Raw genomic sequence first — 19,273 nt, forward strand, 5'->3', positions numbered from 1 at the left:
TCCAGTTCGCCTGGAACTCCTCCAGTTTATTATTCCTTTTAGCACAATAGTATTCCATCACCCGCATATACCACAGTTTGTTCAGCCATTCCCAAATTGAAGGACATACCCTCCTTTTCCAATTTGTTGCCACCACAAAAAGCACAGCTATAAATATTTTCATACAAGTCTGTTTATCTATGATCTCTTTGGGGTACAAACCTAGCAATGGTATGGCTGGATCAAAGGGCAGGCATTCTTTTATAGCCCTTTGAGCATGATTCCAAATTGCCAGCCAGAATGGCTGGATCAGTTCACAGCTCCACCAGCAATGCATTAATGTCCCAATTTTGCCACATCCCCTCCAGCATTCATTACCCTCCCCTTCTTTCATTTTAGCCACTCTGCTAGGTGTGAGGTGATACCTCAGAGTTGTTTTGATTTGCATTTCTCTAATTATTAGAGATTTGGAACACTTTCTCATGTGCTTATTGATACTTTTGATTTCTTTACCTGAAAATTGCCTATTCATGTCTCTTGCCCATTTATCAATTGGGGAATGGCTTGATTTTTTTATACAATTGTTTTAACTCCTTGTATATTTGAGTAATTAGACCCCTGTCCGAGTTTTTCGTTATAAAGATTTTTTCCCAATTTGTTGTTTCCCTTCTGATTTTGACTACATTGTTTTTGTTTGTACAAAAACTTTTTAGTTTAATATAATCAAAACCATTTAATTTACATTTTGTAATTTTCTCTAACTCTTGCTTGGTTTTAAAGTCTTTCCTTTCCCACAGATCTGACAACTAAACTATTCTGTGTTCACTTAACTTGTTTATAGTTTTCCTCTTTATATTCAAGTCATTCACCCATTCTGAATTTATCTTGGTGAAGGGTGTGAGATGTTGATCTAGACCTAATCTCTCCCATATTGTTTTCCAAATTTCCCAGCAGTTTTTGTCAAATAGTGGATTCATGTCCCAAAAGTTGGGCTCTTTGGGTTTATCATACACTGTCTTGCTGATGTCACTTACCCCATGTCTATTCCACTGATCCTCCCTTCTGTCTCTTAGCCAATACCATATCGTTTTGATGACTGCAGCTTTATAGTATAGTTTAATATCTGGTACTGCTAGGCCACCTTCCTTCACATTTTTTTCATTATTTCCCTTGATATTCTTGATCTTTTGTTCTTCCAAATGAACTTTGTTATAGTTTTTTCTAATTCGATAAAAAGGTTTTTTGGTAGTTTGATAGGTATGGCACTAAATAGGTAAATTTATTTGGGTAGAATGGTCATTTTTATTATGTTAGCTCATCCTACCCATGAGTAATCAATGTTTTTCTAATTGTTTAGATCTAGTTTTAATTGTTTGGAAAGTGTTTTGTAGTTGTGTTCATATAATTCCTGTTTTTTTTTGGTAGATAGGTTCCCAAGTATTTTATATTGTCTAGGGTGATTTTAAATGGTGTTTCTCTTTCTACCTCTTGCTGCTGTGATGTGTTGGAAATTTATAGAAATGACGATGATTTATGTGCATTTATTTTGTATCCTGCAACTTTGCTAAAGTTGTTGATTATTTCTACAAGCTTCTTAGTTGATTCTCTAGGATTTTTTAAGTAGACCATCCTATCATCTTCTAATTTATCCCTATTACATATGATGCTTGTTGATGGTTTTAGATATATACTGTTTATTATTTTTAGGAAAGGTCCTTCTATTCCTATACTTTCTAGTGTTTTCAATAGGAATGGATGTTGTATTTTGTGAAAGGCTTTTTCAGCATCTATTGAGATAATCATGTGGTTTTTGTTGGTTTGCTTGTTGATATGGTCAATTATGTGAATGGTTTTCCTGATGTTGAATCATCCTTGCATTCCTGGTATAAATCCCACTTGATCATAATGAATAACCCTCAAGATCACTTGCTGCAGTCTTTTTTGCTAGTATTCTGTTTAAGATTTTTACATCTATGTTCATTAAGGAGATTGGTCTGTAATTTTCTTTCTCTGTTTTTGATCTACCTGGCTTTGGGATCAGTACCATATTTGTATCATAAAATAAATTTGGTAGAACTCCTTTGCTTATTATGTCAAACAGTTTGTATAGTATTGGAATTAGTTGTTCTTTGAAGGTTTGATAGAATTCACTTGTGAATACATCAGGCCCTGGGGATTTTTTCTTAGGGAGTTCTTTGATGGCTTGTTCAATTTCTTTTTCTGATATGGGATTATTTAAGTATTTTATTTCTTCTACTGTTAATCTAGGCAATTTATTTTTTTGTAAATATTCATCCATCTCACCTAGATTGCTATATTTATTGCCATATAATTGCCCAAAATAGTTTTTAATGATTGCCTTGATTTCCTCTTCATTAGAGGTGAGGTCTCCCTTTTCATCTTTGATCCTGATGATTTGATTTTCTTCTTTCCTTTTTTTAAATTAGATTGAACAGTACTTTGTCAATTTTGTTTGTTTTTTTAAAGTACCAGCTTCTAGTCTTAATTATTAATTCAATAGTTCTTTTAATTTCAATTTTATTGATTTCTCCTTTAATTTTTGTAATCTCTAATTGGGTCTTTAGCTGGGGATTTTTAATTTGTTCCCTTTCTAGTTTTTTAATTTGCATGCCCAATTCATTGATCTTTGCCCTCTCTAATTTGTTAATATATGCTCTCAAGGATATAAATTTCCCCCTGAATACTGCCTTAGCTGCATCCCACAGAGTTTGGTAGGATGTGTCATCATTGTCATTCTCTTCGATGAAATTATTGTTTCCTTGATTTCTTCTTTAACTAACTGGTTTTGGAGAATCATATTATTTAAACTCCAATTGGTTTTTGATTTGCCTGTCCATGTGCCCTTACTAATTATTATTTTTTATTGCATTATGATCTGAGAAGGTTACATTTATTATTTCTGCTCTTTTGCATTTGTTTGTAATGTTTCTATGCCATATTACAGGATCAATCTTTGTGAATGTACAATGTGCAACTGAAAAGAAGGTGTATTCCTTTTTGTCCCTATTTATTTTTCTCCACATATCTATACAATCTAATTTTCTAGGATTTCATTCACCTCTCTTATCTCTTTCTTATTTATTTTTTGGTTTGATTTATCTAGATCTGAAAGAGGAATATTTAGATCTCCCACTAGTATGGTTTTACTATCTATTTCCTTCTTGAGTTTAGACAGTTTCTCCTTTAGGAATTTGGATGCTGTACCATTTGGTGCACACATGTTGAGTACTGTTATTTCCTCATTGTCTATTCTGCCTTTTATCAGGATGTAATTACCTTCCCTGTCTCTTTTAATCATATCCATTTTTACTTTGTCTTTGTCAGAAATCATGATCGCCACTCCTGCCTTCTTTTTCTTATTTGAAGCCCAAAAGATTTTGCTCCAACCCTTTACCTTAAAGCTGTGTATGTCCACCTGCCTCATATGTGTTTCTTTTTTTTTTTTTTTTAGGATTTTTTTTTAATAAACCCTTGTACTTCGGTGTATTGTCTCATAGGTGGAAGATTGGTAAGGGTGGGCAATGGGGGTCAAGTGACTTGCCCAGGGTCACACAGCCTCATATGTGTTTCTTGTAGACAACATATGGTAGGATTTTGGTTTCTAATCCACTCTGCTATTTGCTTCTGTTTATGGGTGAGTTCATCCCATTCACATTCAGAGTTATAATCCATTCACATTCAGAGTTATAATCATCAAGGAATCTTATATGATCTTAAAGTACTAGGAGACCAATCAATGAGCCCAGTCCAGGACTATGACTATGCCAAAAAGGACTAGGCTCATTGACCAGTCATTCCCTTGGCACATTTATCATCTACATGAGAGAGAAACTCCTTGCTGCAGATAGCCTTTAATATAAAATTGAGTTGGGTGCTTTTTTTTTTTAATCAGCAATCAACAAACAGCAGAATATCATATTCCTTGTCCTTTTTGGTCAAATGCTTCACTATGATCATGTAATCCACAGTATAAAATCATTTGAGACTACTCAACTTTTTCCTTCTCAAAATGTCATTAAGAACATCCTTCATATGTGAGTATATCATTGTAATATACTTTGTAAAATCATGGTCAGAGATCTAGAAGGACCCTTAAAGAGATCTGGATGCAGATCTATTCTGGGAGAGGCTTTATATCAAAAAGAGTCAGGTTTTTCTCCTTGTTCTTGCCCTCCAAGGTACTTCTCAAAATAGATCTTAAGTATAGCTTTTGTCTAGGGTATGCCAACTATTGTTCATCAGGGTCCTCAAATCCTGCACAGAAATTCAACATTTAGTATGATTATTGGACATAGGAGAATTATTTATTTCCTCCATCAGAGAATGCATAAGATGTGAGTGATTTACTGGCATCTTCTGGCAAATAAAATAAACATCAAACACCTTAAATAGTCCAGTATATTTCATTATACTCCCTGTTATACCCTCTTCCAAAAACAAAAACAACTGTGGTACCACTTCACTGACATCTCTTTTTGGTCTCCATATTCCAAATACTAGACTTTAATAATAAATAGTAGTGTATCTTTTTTAAAAGTTTTATTGAAGTTTTGTTTTTATATTACAAACATTTATAAATGGCTCCCATTTTATGAGAGGTTTCATAACAAAATAAAGTAATTTAAACAAAATGAATATTGTATAGTGATCTCATCTGAAAGGGCACATAACAGTTCACATTTATAGTACTCTTCCCACTTCCCTATTAAAAAAATTAATGGAAATTTATTTTTCTCTCTCCTACCCCTAATCCATTAGAAAAAAAATATCATAACCCCCCTTGCCTAGCCCATATTGCTCTTCTACCTTGAAACCAATATACAGTATTGATTCTAAGATGGAATGTAAGGGTTTTATTTAAAAAAAAAGAAAAAGGAAAAGAATAATGTAATTTTTATTATAACAAATGTATATAGTCAAGCAAAGCTAATTCCTTCAATGGGCTCTATTAAAATTTTATTTATATATATGTATATGTATGTGTGTGTGTGTGTGTGTGTGTTTACCTAAATATTTACATATCTCTATCTACATATGTCTATATGTCTCCTGTACCTGAAATCCATCACCTCTCTGTTGTGGATGGCATTTCTCATCACTGAGCCTCCAGAATCATGAATGGTCATTGTATCAATTGTACTTTCAAGGTTGTTGTTTTTACTGTGTTGTGTTTTGCTGTATAAATGGTTCTCTTAGTTCTGCTAATTTCATCTTTTTTTTAGTTTATGAAAGTCCTCAAAATTGTTCTTTTTTATCATATTGATGTTATAGTATAAATTATTCTACTCATGCTTATTTCATTCTGTGTCATGCCATATACACCTTTTCATTTCTTTTCTTTTTTATTTTTTTTAAACCCTTAACTTCTGTTTATTGGCTCATAGGTGGAAGAGTGGTAAGGGTGGGCAATGGGGGTCAAGTGACTTGCCCAGGGTCACACAGCTGGGAAGTATCTGAGCCCACATTTGAACCTAGGACCTCCTGTCTCTAGGCCTGACTCTCAATCCACTGAGCTACCCAGCTGCCCTTTATTTCCTCATTTTTTAAAGCATAATAGTATTCTATCCTAATCTTATCCCACAATGTATTTAGCCATTTTCCAGTTGAAGGGCATACTCTTAGTTTCCATTCTTTTGCCACCACAAAAAGAGCTGCTATAAATATTTTTATACATAGGTCTTTTCCTCTTTCTCTGATCTCTTTTGGATAGAGGCCTAGCAGTGTTCTAACCAGTTGGTCTTGTCTTTTCACTCTTTCCGAATACTGAATGCCTCAAACTTCAATGGTTGTTGATTGATTGCCATGAGGAGAGTTAAAATGCAGTGGGGAAGATAGGAGTGCATGCCACCCAGGGAGGGCAGAGAAACTTGGTCCTTGGTAAAGAAGCTTGGAAGAAGCTATGTGGAAGCTAAGGTTAAAGAGCAGGAATCCGTCAGGCCTGGGGCAGATCACCAATCAGCCTGAGCAGCGATTCCCGAGTACACCGTGCACAGGAGTGGATACCTGCTACAGACCAGGGGACAAAGTCCTATAATAAATTACTCCGGCAGAGAGGACTTCAGCCATTTCCTCCTTCCTCTCTTTCTTTTCTTCCTTCTCCACCAGCACACACTGAGAAGAGAAATCCTTTAGCATCAAATCTCCACCGCCCTGGATTTCCTCTTCTGTTCTCTCAAGGATGTGGAGGTGAAGAAGGAGAGAGACCCCTGTTGCTTGGTAGAAATCAAGGCCTGCCTTTCTGACAGGTAAGAGACGACTTGTTAGCCGGGCTTCCCCCTGGCATTCTGCTTGTAAGGACAAACTTAAGGGAGGGAGGGAAGGAGGGAGAAGGGAGTCCCAGAGTGGAAGACCATTACTCGGCATCAGAGTCAGATCCATGGGCCAGGAGGTAACAGAATTGTGGGAAAAGCTGCCAGGATGAGAGCAGAGGATTTAGGATGAATATGCCGCTCACTGCCAGATCGATGAAAACATAAATTACACAGAGACACAAGTCTTTTCTATTTTTTCTTTTTTCAAAAATTTTTTACTTTCCTGATGATATGCAATAACAATTTTCAACATGTATTTTCTGAAATTATAAACTTTGAATTGTCTCCCTCCTTCCCTTACTCACTTCCCTCCTCTCAGAGATGGTAAGCAATCTGATCTGGGTTATATATGAATTATCATGCAAACCCCACTTCCCTATTGGTCATTGTCATAAGAGAATACTCATATAAAACCCAAACCCTCAAATAAAAGCATAAAGAAACTAATGTGAAAGATAGCATGCTTTGATCTTCATCTGACTCTAGTAGTTCTTTCTCTGGAAGTAGATAACATTCTCTGTAATAAGTCCTTCAGAATTGTCCTGGATCCATGGATTGCTGAGAGCAGTTCAGTCTTTCACAGTTAATCATCGTACAATATTGCTTTTACTGGAGAAACATATCATTTCAAGCATTACTAGTATGGCAATTTATTTTGCTTGGGCTGTGAATATTTATAATGTGGGTTTTATTTTTTAGTTTCTTCCTTCCTTCCTTCCTTCCTTCCTTCCTACCTTTCTTCTTCTCCTCTCCTCTCCTCTCCTCTCCTCTCCTCTCCTCTCCTTCCATTCTACCCTCCCTCCCTCCTTTCCTTCCTTCCTTCCCACTCATTTGTTTCCTTGCTTTTTTCTTTTTATGGAGGATAGTTGGAAACAGATTTTAAATAAAAGATATATTTTTTTTGAAAAAGGAAACATTTGAAGAGGAAGTAGCACTGGATTTGGGATCAGAGTATTCAAATTCTGGATAATCTATTCACTACATGCAAACTTTTAGGAAATAAAAATCTCTCTGGAATTCAGTTTCCTCATTTATAAAATGAAGGAGTTGACTAGATCATCTTTAATGTACCCTTCTAGCTGTAATACTATGATCCTATGTTTTGGTAACAATACTACCTGTAATATTTCTGTGATTCAATTTCAAAAAACATAGTTTTTCAACATGTTGATTTGTCTGAATGATTGGACTTAAAACTCAGATTTGTACAAACTAAAATTTTAAAAAGAAAAACTATGAAGGGTTCCTTTAAAGGAAAACTAGGATAGTGCCAAGAGACCAAACTGAATGAAACCAAGATTCCCAGTGGGAACTAAGAAATTAAATCAGAAATGAAAGGCCCTCAAAAATGTATTTCATTACCTTATTTCTTAGAGAGGCTTAATTACAGGGTGTGACCTAGGATTATTAGCAGGAGCTTGATCATTAGTTAAGGGCTGAATACCATGAGGTACCAGGAGGGATACCAGGCCAAATGTCATGAATATGTCATTTATTACTCATTTTTGTTTGTCTGGTCTGTGACCCAATCAGTACTTTCAGTCATTTACTAAGAACTTCCATACTATGGTTATAAGACTTTCCTATTTTACAAATGGGGAAACTGAATCCTAAAGAAAAGTGATTTTCTGAAGGTGACAAAACTATAATGCAAGAGAACCAAGTTAACTATTCAGGTTTCTGCTCCTGAGCTGTATTTTTAGATTACACTGCCTCCCTAACAGAGGAGTCTATTTGAGGCAGGCAGGTAGCACAATGGATAGAATGCTGGGTCTGAAGTCAAGCAAATCCATGTTCAAATCTGACCTCAGACACTTACTAACTATGTGACCCTGGGCAAGTCACTTAAACTCTGCCTCAGTTTCCTCACCAGTAAAATGAAGATAATAGGTCCTTCCTCCCAGAGCACTGGAAGGATCAAATGAGATATTTGTAAAGTGTTTATCAAAGCATTTTGAACATAGTGGGCACTTAATAAATGTTTGTTCTCTTCTACCATCAGCCTACAAACCAATATTTATTTTAGTAGAGGAAAAGTTTGGCATTATGCTAGTTAGTTCATGGGATCCTAACAAGTATGTGGTGACTTAGGGCTTAAAAATCTTACGATCTAATTACTAATCTAATAATTACAATTTTACAATATAATGCCAAAATGAAAAGTGAACTGAAAAAGTAAGATGCTAAGTGCCTGATGAGTGGTCCATAGAGTAAGTCCAGGTAGAATAGAGGGGAGAAAATATTCCAGATGGAAAATGTGATGAGTTAAGGCACAGGAGCAGACAAAACCAAGGAGATGGGGGGGGGGGAAGGGGAGGAAAACAGCCTGCCTGGGAAGATGAGGTTTGTATGGACAACTAGGGGGCAGCTGGGTGGCATAGTGAATAGAAAACTGGACTTGGAATTAGGAAGACTCATCTTCATGAGTTCAATTTCAGTCTCAGACACTTACTAGTTGTGTGACCCTGGGCAAGTCACTTACCCCCATTTGCTTCAGTTTTCTCATCTGTAAAATGAGCTGGAGAAGGAAATGGCAAACTCTACCAGGATCTTTGCCAAGAAAACTGCTAGAGTCAGACATGACTGAACAACAAACAAAACAGACAAGTAGAAGATAAAAATCTGGAAACGTTGGGGGGCCATTTGTGAAGGATCACAAATGCCAAACTATGGAGTTTAAACTTTGCCTCATGAGCAATAAGAAAATATTGAAAGTTGATGGGCAGGAGAGTAATATTACGTGAGGAAAAGGTGAGACATTGTTCAAGGGTGGGGTGAGCTTCCAGAATGAAGAGAATCTATGGCAGGGTAGAGGAAGTCCTAGGGAGATGCATAGCCTTGACTAAAGGTCAGGAGACCAAGTGAGGAGGTCATTGTCAATGCCAAGTATCAACTTATAATGGTCTCCATAGAGCTGGTGACTGCAATGATAGAAAGGGAGATGGGGGAGGAAGGAGAGCAGTGGAATATAAGAGGAGGAATGCTGGTCTGGGACCAGAGAAAATGGGTTACAATCATAGCTCTGAGACTTGCTGGTCATTTGACTTGCTCAACCTTTCTGGGTCTTAGTTTTATCTTTTGTAAAGTGAGGATATTGGACCAATAATCTCTAGATTTGTAATTTTGGGATGGATGTGAGAGTTAACACGATGAAAAAATGAACAAAGCTTGGTGATTAACTAGGAATACATGAGTAAAAGATGATTGAGGTTTTGAGCCTAAGTTGCTATTTGACTCCAAATGGATCTCAGTTCTTCTATTGACCACCCACCTTGTGATTTTAGGCAAATCATCTCATTTTTCTAAGCCTCAGTTTCCTCATCTGTAAAATGAAGGTATTCGATGAAATGATCTCTGAGGTTTCTTTTCTAGTTTGAAATCGATGATTGTGATCCTCCATGTATAAAAGTCAAACTGGAGAGGAGCAAAATAATAGGATCAACATGTTTTTACCCTACTTGTGCTCTTCTCTCCAAAGGACAGGCAAAATTATTTCTGCTTCATAGCGCAGGATCTGAGTAGTTTCCCCTGGTGGGAGGGTTAAGAGAGTGGCAGTTATGACGATATAAGGGGGACTTATTTATTTAAGAACAGATAGAAAGGGGGAGGTAGGTAACACAGTAGATAGAGGACCAGGTCTGGAGTTAAGACTTTCTACTCCAATCCTGAAGCTCCATATTGCCTCCACAGTTCTCTTTTAAGGTGGAAAAAACAAGGATTTTCTTGACTAGTTTGAGATGGCCAATGCTACTCAAGGGCTACCAAGTACTCAATAAATGAGTTGAATTGAAAGTTCTGACCTTTGGCAAAATTGTGAAGTGGCTTGTCTTTAGCATAGCCTCTCTTTGTGATGCCCCCCAAATCTCCTGCTTTAGAGACCCATTGTCCCTGAATCTACCCAGATCTTGTCTCTGCCCATGGCTCTCCTCCATTGAAATCTTCCTTTTTTTGTATCTTACTCTTCAGGGCTCAAGCTGTCAATGAAATAAACGGAAATACCAATTCCTAGAAAAGCCCAATTCTAATTTAGTTTTTCTTTTCTGTGCAAAGGCAATAACCTTTGCACTGGAAATGACTGAACAAAAATAACTAACAGGGAATTGCTACCCAAGATAAATGGAAAGATAAAAAGAGTGCCTGGCTGTCCCTGATGAATTCAAGTCACCTGGCACAGAGGAACTACATCCTTGAGTTCTAAAAGAAAGGGCAGAAGGATTGTTGAGTCACTCTCAATGTTAATTGAAAGATTATGGAAAATTGGACTGGTGCCATAAAACTGGAGAATACCAAGTGTTAATTTTCAGAAAAGAAAATAATTACAGCAAGCATTTATATAACATTAAAATTTACAAAGTGCTTTACAAACATTATCTCATTTTGTCCTCTCAACAGTCCTGGGAGGAAGAGGCTTTTATTATTCCAATTTTACGAATCAGGAAACTGAGGCTTTCAGAGCCTAAGAGATTTTGTCTAGGGTCACAGAGCTGGCAAGGCTTTCAGCTCAGGCCTTCCTTACTCCAGGCCCTGATCTCTCTCCATTATACCAGTCAGCTGCAGAATAGTATCTACAAATTATAGACCTTAATTAATTAATACTGACTTTAATTCATGGAAAGACTCTAAAATGGATCATTAAAAAGACAATGCAAAGATCCTAAAAGAGAAAGCAGAAATGTCAAAACAAGGTTTTCTGATAAAAACATCATGAAAATTGATCTGAATTTTCTTTTTATTACTTAAGAGTAGATGAGAAGAATGCTATAGCTGTGGTTTACTTAAATTTTAGCCAAGTTTTGATAGAGTATCTATACTATCCTTAAAGGAGCATATGGCTTAAATGATAATGCAGTTGATGGATTTAGAATTGGTTGCTTAGCTAGACTCAAAGAGTAATCATTGCTAAGTAGTTCAATGTCAGTGTGACTGGAGGTCTCCAGTGAAGTACCCCCCCGCCCCCACACACACACAACCAAACCCTGTGTTTGGTTGGCCCTGTGTTGTTTAACATTTTTATCCATGAATTGGATAAAGGGATAGATGATATACTTATCAAATTTATAGGTCACAAAATGACAGTCAGGATCCAAAAAAATAATTTTGATAGACTCAACCCTGGTCTGAAGCTAATAAGATTATATTCAATAGAGATAAATAACAGAGTCTTGCCCTCGGGTACAAAAAAAATCAACTTTATGGGTTAGGCAGAAATTGTTCTGAAAACTATTTTTTACAGAGGGGTTTGAGCAGACTGCAGCTCAATATAAATCAGTGGGTGATATAACAGTAAAAAAAATTAATTTGAGCTTAGACTGCATAAAGAGTGGCATAGTTTCCAGGAATAGATAGATAGTCACACTTTCCACTGCCCTTGTCAGACCTCATCTCGAGTATTGTTATTCTCTTTGGGGGGTGGAGGGGAGTCCATGGTATGAGAAGGATTGATCAGCTAGAAAGTGCAGAGGAGGGCAACCAAGATGGTAAAGGACCTTGAATCTATATCCTAGAATCAGTGGAGGGAACTAGGCAGGTTTAGACTTAAAAAAGAGACAGGAGAGCTGACTTCAATCAAACATTTGAAAGACTGTCATGTGGCAAAGGGAGTCGATTTGTTCTATTTAGTCCCAGAGAACAAAATGAGGAACAATGATAGAAACTACAAAGAGGAAAAGTTAGGCTTAATATCAGCAAAAACTTCTTCCTAACTCTGAGAGCTGTCTAATGGAATAGGTTGCCACAGAGGTAATGGTTTGCCTCTAACTTGGGCGTCCTTCAAGAAAAGGCTAGGTGACTGTCAGGTATATTAGAATAAAGATTCCTCTCAACCATCGATTGGACTAGATAGGTGAAAAGGTCTCTGGCAACTCCCAAATTCCATCATCATGTGAAGTTTAAGTTTTAATAAGGAATTTAGTAAAAAATTCCCAACCACTGATGTTATCTGACTCTTAGGTCATTCCTGAAGGGATTTTCCCAAATTGGTTGAAAAAGTTGACAGTACGTGCTTTGCTGGTAGAAGAGATATTTGGGGAACAAGAAGGGCTTTGGGGCTTCTTATCCTATCACCCCTTGGGGGCAGCTGGGTAGCTCAGTGGATTGAGAGTCAGACCTAGAGACGGGAGGTCCTAATTCAAATCTGGCTTCAGACACTTCCCAGCTGTGTGACCCTGGGCAAGTCACTTGACCCCTATTGCCCACCCTTACCACTCTTCCACCTAGGAGCCAATACACAGAAGTTAAGGGTTTAAAAAAAAAAGATTTAAAAAAAATCATATCACCCCTTATAACTATCTGCCTTCTTCAGATATCACCATTTTCCTATAGTTCCTAGCCCATATTTATCACCATGGATTTTAAAGGTGAAAATGACCTTTAAGGCCAATTGGTCTAAACTTATTTTTCAGGTGAGGAAATTGAGAAGTCACCTAGTGGTAGGTAGCAGAGCCAGGACTCAAATTCATACCCCCTACTCCAGATCCTTTTCCTTTTCCATCCTAAAAGATAACACTGGATTTGGCCAATGTCTTTTATTCCTTTTTCCTCGTTTTGGGGCATTGTTTTTTATACTTTATGAAATAAGCTTTTGTATGTACCCAGGGATGGCCTACCGCCAAACTGAGTCTGTCATGGATCCTCCTCTCCCATAAGAACTTATTATTTGCCCTTTTGGAGTCCCCTCTCCCTGGTTCCCTTTGTCTTAATTCAATTCATTCAACAAACATTTATTTAGCAGTATTTTAGGTTCACCTATTAAGGGCAGGTGCAGTGAATAAAGCACAGGGCACAGAGTCAGGAAGACAATTATCTGAATACAAATCCCGCCTCCACCACTTTCTAGCTGGGGGCCCCAGGCAAGAAATTTAATCCCGTTTGCCTCAGTTCCTCATTTGTAAAATGAACTGGAAACAGAAATGGCAGAGCACTCCTCTATCTTTGCCAAGAAAACTGCTAATGGGATCACAAAGAGTCACACACAATTGAAAAATGACTGAACAACAATTAGATTTTGGAAAAGAGAAATCAAATAGACTCTGCCTTCTAGAATTTTACAATATAATGAATATTTGCATTCTAAAAGAGGAGACCAGTGGGGATCATGCTAAAAACCCAAAGTATTCCAAAGTATTAATTTAAGGCATTCCAGACATTTTGAGGTACACTATTTAGGAACAGAGAGTCTTTCCAGGACACTTGAAGCTTGGTGTAGAAAAGGGCCTGGAAATCAAGAGACTTGAGTTCTAATCTAATCTAATTTGGACTGTATCTGGCTATGTGACAGAAGTGGGATTAGAGTAATAAGACTTTTTTAAGCCTCAGTTTTTTCATCTATAAAATGAAAGAATTTAAAGATGACTTCTAAGGCTCTTCTATTTCTACACTTCTATGCCTCTATTATATAGGTGACTGCTTACACAGGCTCATCTAACTAGATAGTTAGACAAAGTATTTATTAAGTACTTACTGTGTACCAAAGGCCATGACATTAATACAAGTCACCAAGGCATTTAGATTCAAATAGGGACTATGGAAAGGACTTTAGAGTTCACCTAGTCCAATGGTTTACCCAAGGCCACATAGGTAATAATGGACAGAATCCATCCTCTAACTGCAATCATAAATCTTTATATGTATACATATGTATTTTTAATAATATAAATAATATAATAATATAAATAAAAATAAATCTAAATAAAAGTTAAAATAAAGATTTATGGATATATGTATGCACACACACACACATATATATATATATTCATGTATATATACACACATATATATTTAAACCCTTCCTCAGTAACAGAAGGGCAAGGGTTGGGCAAACATGATTAAGTGGTTGATTCTGGTTCTGTTATGTATTGCTAAAGTGCCACAGTATAATGAAAGAGCGACCTTGGACAAATAGTTTCATTTTTTTATTGAACAAGAATTGATAGAGAAATGGTGTTTGCAATGACAATAAAATGTGTGGAACTTCAGATTCTTCATCTGTAAAATGACTTATTCAGAGTCACACAGCTAGTAAATGTTAGAGGCTGGATTTGAATCCAGGTTTGCCTGACTTCAGATCTAGCATTATATCTACAGTGCCATCTAGCTAAGTTAAGTCCTAGAAAAGACTTACAAATCTATTAAATTTAATGGTTTCAGATATGTTATATAATACGTGAATAATAGTATTATTATTCTAACTCATTTGAAGGGTTAAGATATAAAACTCATCAGTACAAGTTTCTAATAATGTGAGAATAAGACTTAATCCAGCAAACATTCTAATAAATATTACAAGTACAAGGTAATTTAGGGGAAAGGCAGTAGCAACCGAAGCTGAGGGTGGAGGGGAGCAAGGTTGGTAGTAGTGTGCCAGAGCTAGCTCAAACCAACTCAAAAGAACCATTAAATTTTCAGTGTATTTATTTACACCTTGGAAATCAGCAAATACTATAAATCAGGGCTTGATTTACTGTTTTGTTGATGGTTCAGACTTAAGAAAATGATGCTAAAATGCTAATAATGCAGATTAAACTTAAAAGTGTGAGGTACACACATTTTTATTAGGAAAAAGCTGGTTGTTAAAATTTATCATCACTCTACTCTAAGTTAATTCACGGAGAGCTGATAAAGTCACCAAGAAAGAGCAGAGAGAGAAAAAGTAGAGAGAGAAGAGAAGAGGGCCCAGGATAGAGCCTTGGGAATAACCAATAGTTTAGGATTGTGATATAGATAATGAGTCAGGAATGGAGACAAAAGAATACTTAGACAGGTAAGAAGAGAGCCAAAACATGAGGTATCTTGAAAATTCAGAAAGAAGAGAGTAGCCCTGAGGAAAGGGTGGTGAATAAGGATAAATGGAGCAGAGATGTCAAGAAACATTTTACTGTCAGTCTCACATTCTTTCCACTATGTCCTATTGCCTCTCAAAAAATACTTGTCTGAAGAGTTATACTACTCAATAAATTACTCAGAAGTGTATGGAGTATTGTTGGTGTCATGACCAATTACTACCACATTCTGGAAGTATCATTAGGTTTATTCAGGTGAGATGCCCCCTGTGCCACTCATCTTGTGCTCTGCTAAAGTTAGTATATCATCTTTCCCATCTTTCAAAAGCATACCATTGCTTTAGAAATTCATAACTAAACAATCATGAATCCACAAAAAAATGACTGTGACTTTGGGGAATCAAAGTTTCATAGGGCATTAGAACTGGCACAGATCAATGTTTTAAGTTTACTAGAATGTGTTGCGATATCCATCAGCCTTTCACATTTTCAGCAGTTTTGTTTTCTTATCTTCTCTTGCTATCACATCTGCCTGAGTTCTACAAACCAAACACCTGTGATCCTATTAAATATGTCTATTAGGTTCCTCAGGTGAAAGGTTTTAGCAGGAGCTTCAAGAGAAGAGCCAGAGAGGAAGAAATTGGGATAGTGGCTATCAAGGGATTCTTTCAATTTCCACTGTACCTTCTGATTCAAAGGAATCTGGACAATTTTCTTTCATGATTCTTGAAATAAGTTATGTAGCCTCTTTTTGTTGTTATTGTTCATAGATTTCAGGTAGTCCAATTAAATTATCTCTCCTCAAACTGTTTTTCAAGTCAGTTGTTTTCTCTATGAGATGCTTCACAATTTTTTAGTCATTTGACTTTGTTTTATTATCTTGATGTCTCATAGAGTCATTAGCTTCCATTCGGCTAATTCTAACCTCCAAGGAGTTATTTTCTTCATTATGTACCTTTTTTATATCTCTTTTCTCTAAGTGGTCAATTCTCTTTCATATCTTCCTTCTCTAGTTCTTGCTTCTATTTCCCTTTTTTCCTACTGTTCTCATTTGATTTTTAAAGTCATCTTTTAGTTCTTTTTTTTTAACTCTTGCTTTAACTTTTTTAGGAATTCTTGTTGGACTTATGTCAAAACTGCATTTTTATTTGAGGTTTTTCCTGATGGTTTTTTCAAGCCTTTTATTCTGTGTTTGTGTCTTGAGCTTCTATGTCACCACAGAAGTTCTTTAGGATCAGATTCTTTTTTTGATTGTTTGCTTGCTCATTCTTACAGTCTATTTCTTGACTTTGGATTTAATGCTAATGCTAGCTATGTACACTTCTGGCTGGATGGGGGTAGTTGAGGTGAATAATTTTGTCTTCTTATGTTCTTCTGCTGCGTTCACAGCTCAGGCTGTTGCTCTTAAAGTGGTATGATCTGGGGTGAGACTTCTTCACTACCCTCCTGGTCTGAGCGATTCAAGTTCCTATCCCTGCTTTGGGTCTATTGGCTTATTTCTGGTTTGTTGTTTCAGTTGACTCCTATTTGATTCTACCATTATTGGCCACCTGGGAGGTTCTACAGGTTCATAAAAATTGAACTGCTGGCTCTCTTTTGATATGGGATGATCCTGAGAACAGAATCAAAGAGTGACTATTTGCTTCCAGAACTTGTTCTTTACTTAGCACATAGCTAGGGCCAGCGATGATTCCTTTCCATCCTGGATCCATGACCTGGAACCAGGCAGAAGGTGGCAGAGATGCCAGATGGCACTTATTCCTGCATCCAGTTCAAGGATCCTCTGAGATCTTTTTCTGCCTCAAGTACATCCTGCCTTGATGACTCCTTTCAGTCTCTGGTTGTTAGAATGCTCTGAGCCATGCACACTCCCAGTCAGACTCTACCCCCAGGGCCTGCAGATCTCTGTGTCTCTCTCCCTAAGCCTCCATGGGGCTAGAACAAATGACTCACTGTGACTTGATTGGCTTTCCCANCCTAAGCCTCCATGGGGCTAGAACAAATGACTCACTGTGACTTGATTGGCTTTCCCAATCAGAATTTGGACTCATATATTATCTAGATCTTTGTCAAGAAGTTGTGTGGGCAAACTATCCTCATGATAGTTTATAGAGTCAGTAATGACAATCATACTGATGAGCAAGAAGGAATGAAGAGATCAGTTCCTGAATTTTACAATTGAAGAAACTGAAACCTAGAGAAGAGAAATGACTTACTTACAATCACATGATAATTATCGGCAAAACCAAAACCCAAATCTCCTGATTCGCAGTTTAGTCATCTTTCTTCACATTATACTTCACATTTTTCTTTGGACCAGATCTGAGTTCTATTTGAGGGACGTCAAATATGGGACCACTCAGTTTTCTGACTCTATTTTCAATCACTTCTGGACTAAGAAAATGTGATCTGAAAGCAGATCTAAGCTGTGGTGATATATCAGTCACATGTCGGCTTTAGTGCTAAGTATGATTTTCTATCCTCTAAGAAACAGTTTCTATAATAAATAACTTACTTATCTTATCTATGGTGGGGGGAGACTATTTTCAGTTTCTGTGGCCTCCTTTGTCACAAGGATTATACCTCCCTACACCTTTGGCCAGACCACCTTGGCCTCCCAGGCTGCCCCTGTTGGCACCTCTTTTAACTTCTTTCTTAGGAGTGCCCTGGGGAGTAGCATGGCGGAGCCAAATCAAGAATTGTTAAATTCTCAGTGTGAGCATTTATGCCTCTGAAATTCTCGAAGGCTCCAACTTAGGACTTGCCATTTTGTTTTGTTAATTGTCTAGACTTGAGAAAGTTTAATATTGCAGATTAAACTCAAAAGGATATTGATAGTAGTTTTATTTTCCCTCCAGAAGCTCCAGTTGTTAAACATTTGCAAGTATGCCCTACTGCTCTTCTAATACAATGGCTTCACCTTTAGGATCAACATATTGATTTCAGAGGTCAGGAATTCAAATTAAGTTATCAATAACTGATACGAACTTAGCCTTCTCTTCCCCCTAGAGATTTTGTGTTTTGAGATCTAGTGTCTTAAAGCCAAAGCTACCTCACTTATCAAATACTGAGGCACATCAGTGGAAAGTATATTTGAATAACAAGCTTCCCTTTCTCCTCAGATCATGCTATATGCTCTCCCAACAGGTCAGACCAGCTTTGATGCCTAGTGTAGGGCTCCTTACACAGTGAGTTCTCCAACACTATTACTGTCCTGTCTGATAATCTTATTGAAGAAGAAAAGAATTTCCTAGATAAGGATGCAGATGGATCCTCATTTGTTCATCTTCTTCCAAAAGAAACCACAGATTCATTCAAGCTTTCACTAAATTCCCTGTCTCTACAGATTTCCCAAGTGCATGAATATAACATGCATATGACTGGAGAGTAACCTCTACCCCTTTAGTTCTATACTCAGCAAACTGGGGGAGTTCAAAGTACTGGGGTTGCTTGGTATTAAAAGGTGCAATGCTGTTTATATTGGAGCTTTGTCAAAACACTTTCTTGGCTCTTATACAAGAGCTCCCCAAATTGGTGGGGATCCCCCTGGTAGTTCTCTAAGCCAATTCTCCCCAGGTTTCCTCTATCAGCAACTGACCAGTGCCTTGTCAGCACCCTTCCTGCCTCCTTCTTGCTCACCTGATGCTGACACTTATTTGCCATGAAACCTTGGACAAATAATTTAAATCCCTCATCTGCATTGCCCTTTCTCTAGGTTTATTCTCTTAATTCCCACTTCCTCTAGCAAAGTGGGTCTCCAGAGAGTGACTGGCTACTTACTCCCTTTAAGATTCTAGAGGTAACCCTGAGGGTTTGTGGCTTCTAATACTATCATTCCTGAGCCCCCATCCAACATGTACTCCTAATAGAGTTAACATCTCAATATCAATTACCAATTAACACCAAAAACTTCTTACAAAGGAATATTTACTGAGAAGGTATAACAAGGATGCACCTGAGTGAATCGTGCTCTCCTTTCTACAAAATACTCATACCCCAAAGAGAGTGGTGAGAGAATTAAAATTAATATCCAAATACTCTAAGTGTTATATTTATAAAGTTTGTTAAATAATACTAACTTGAAGCAAAGGATAAAAAAAGAGAGCTCACCCAGCTGCACACACCGGGAGAGGGGGGGGAGAGGAAGAGGAGGAGGAGGAGGAGGAGGAGGAGGAGGAAGAAGAA

The 19,273-nt window shown here is 37.2% G+C and overlaps 1 protein-coding gene across 1 annotated transcript in view; it reads left to right on the plus strand.

The window, feature by feature from the left end:
- Window positions 1-6,193: 6,193 nt before the first annotated feature.
- Window positions 6,194-19,273, plus strand: part of MYO7B (myosin VIIB) — a 155,604-nt gene continuing 142,524 nt past the window's right edge. Inside the window, exon 1 of the mRNA XM_044669144.1 lies at window positions 6,194-6,245. The gene's annotated coding sequence lies outside the window, so the exon portion shown is untranslated. The remainder of the gene's footprint in view (window positions 6,246-19,273) is intronic.

The sequence above is a fragment of the Gracilinanus agilis genome, chromosome 3 (assembly GCF_016433145.1).
Source record: "Gracilinanus agilis isolate LMUSP501 chromosome 3, AgileGrace, whole genome shotgun sequence".
Classification (NCBI taxonomy): Eukaryota; Metazoa; Chordata; class Mammalia; order Didelphimorphia; family Didelphidae; genus Gracilinanus; species Gracilinanus agilis.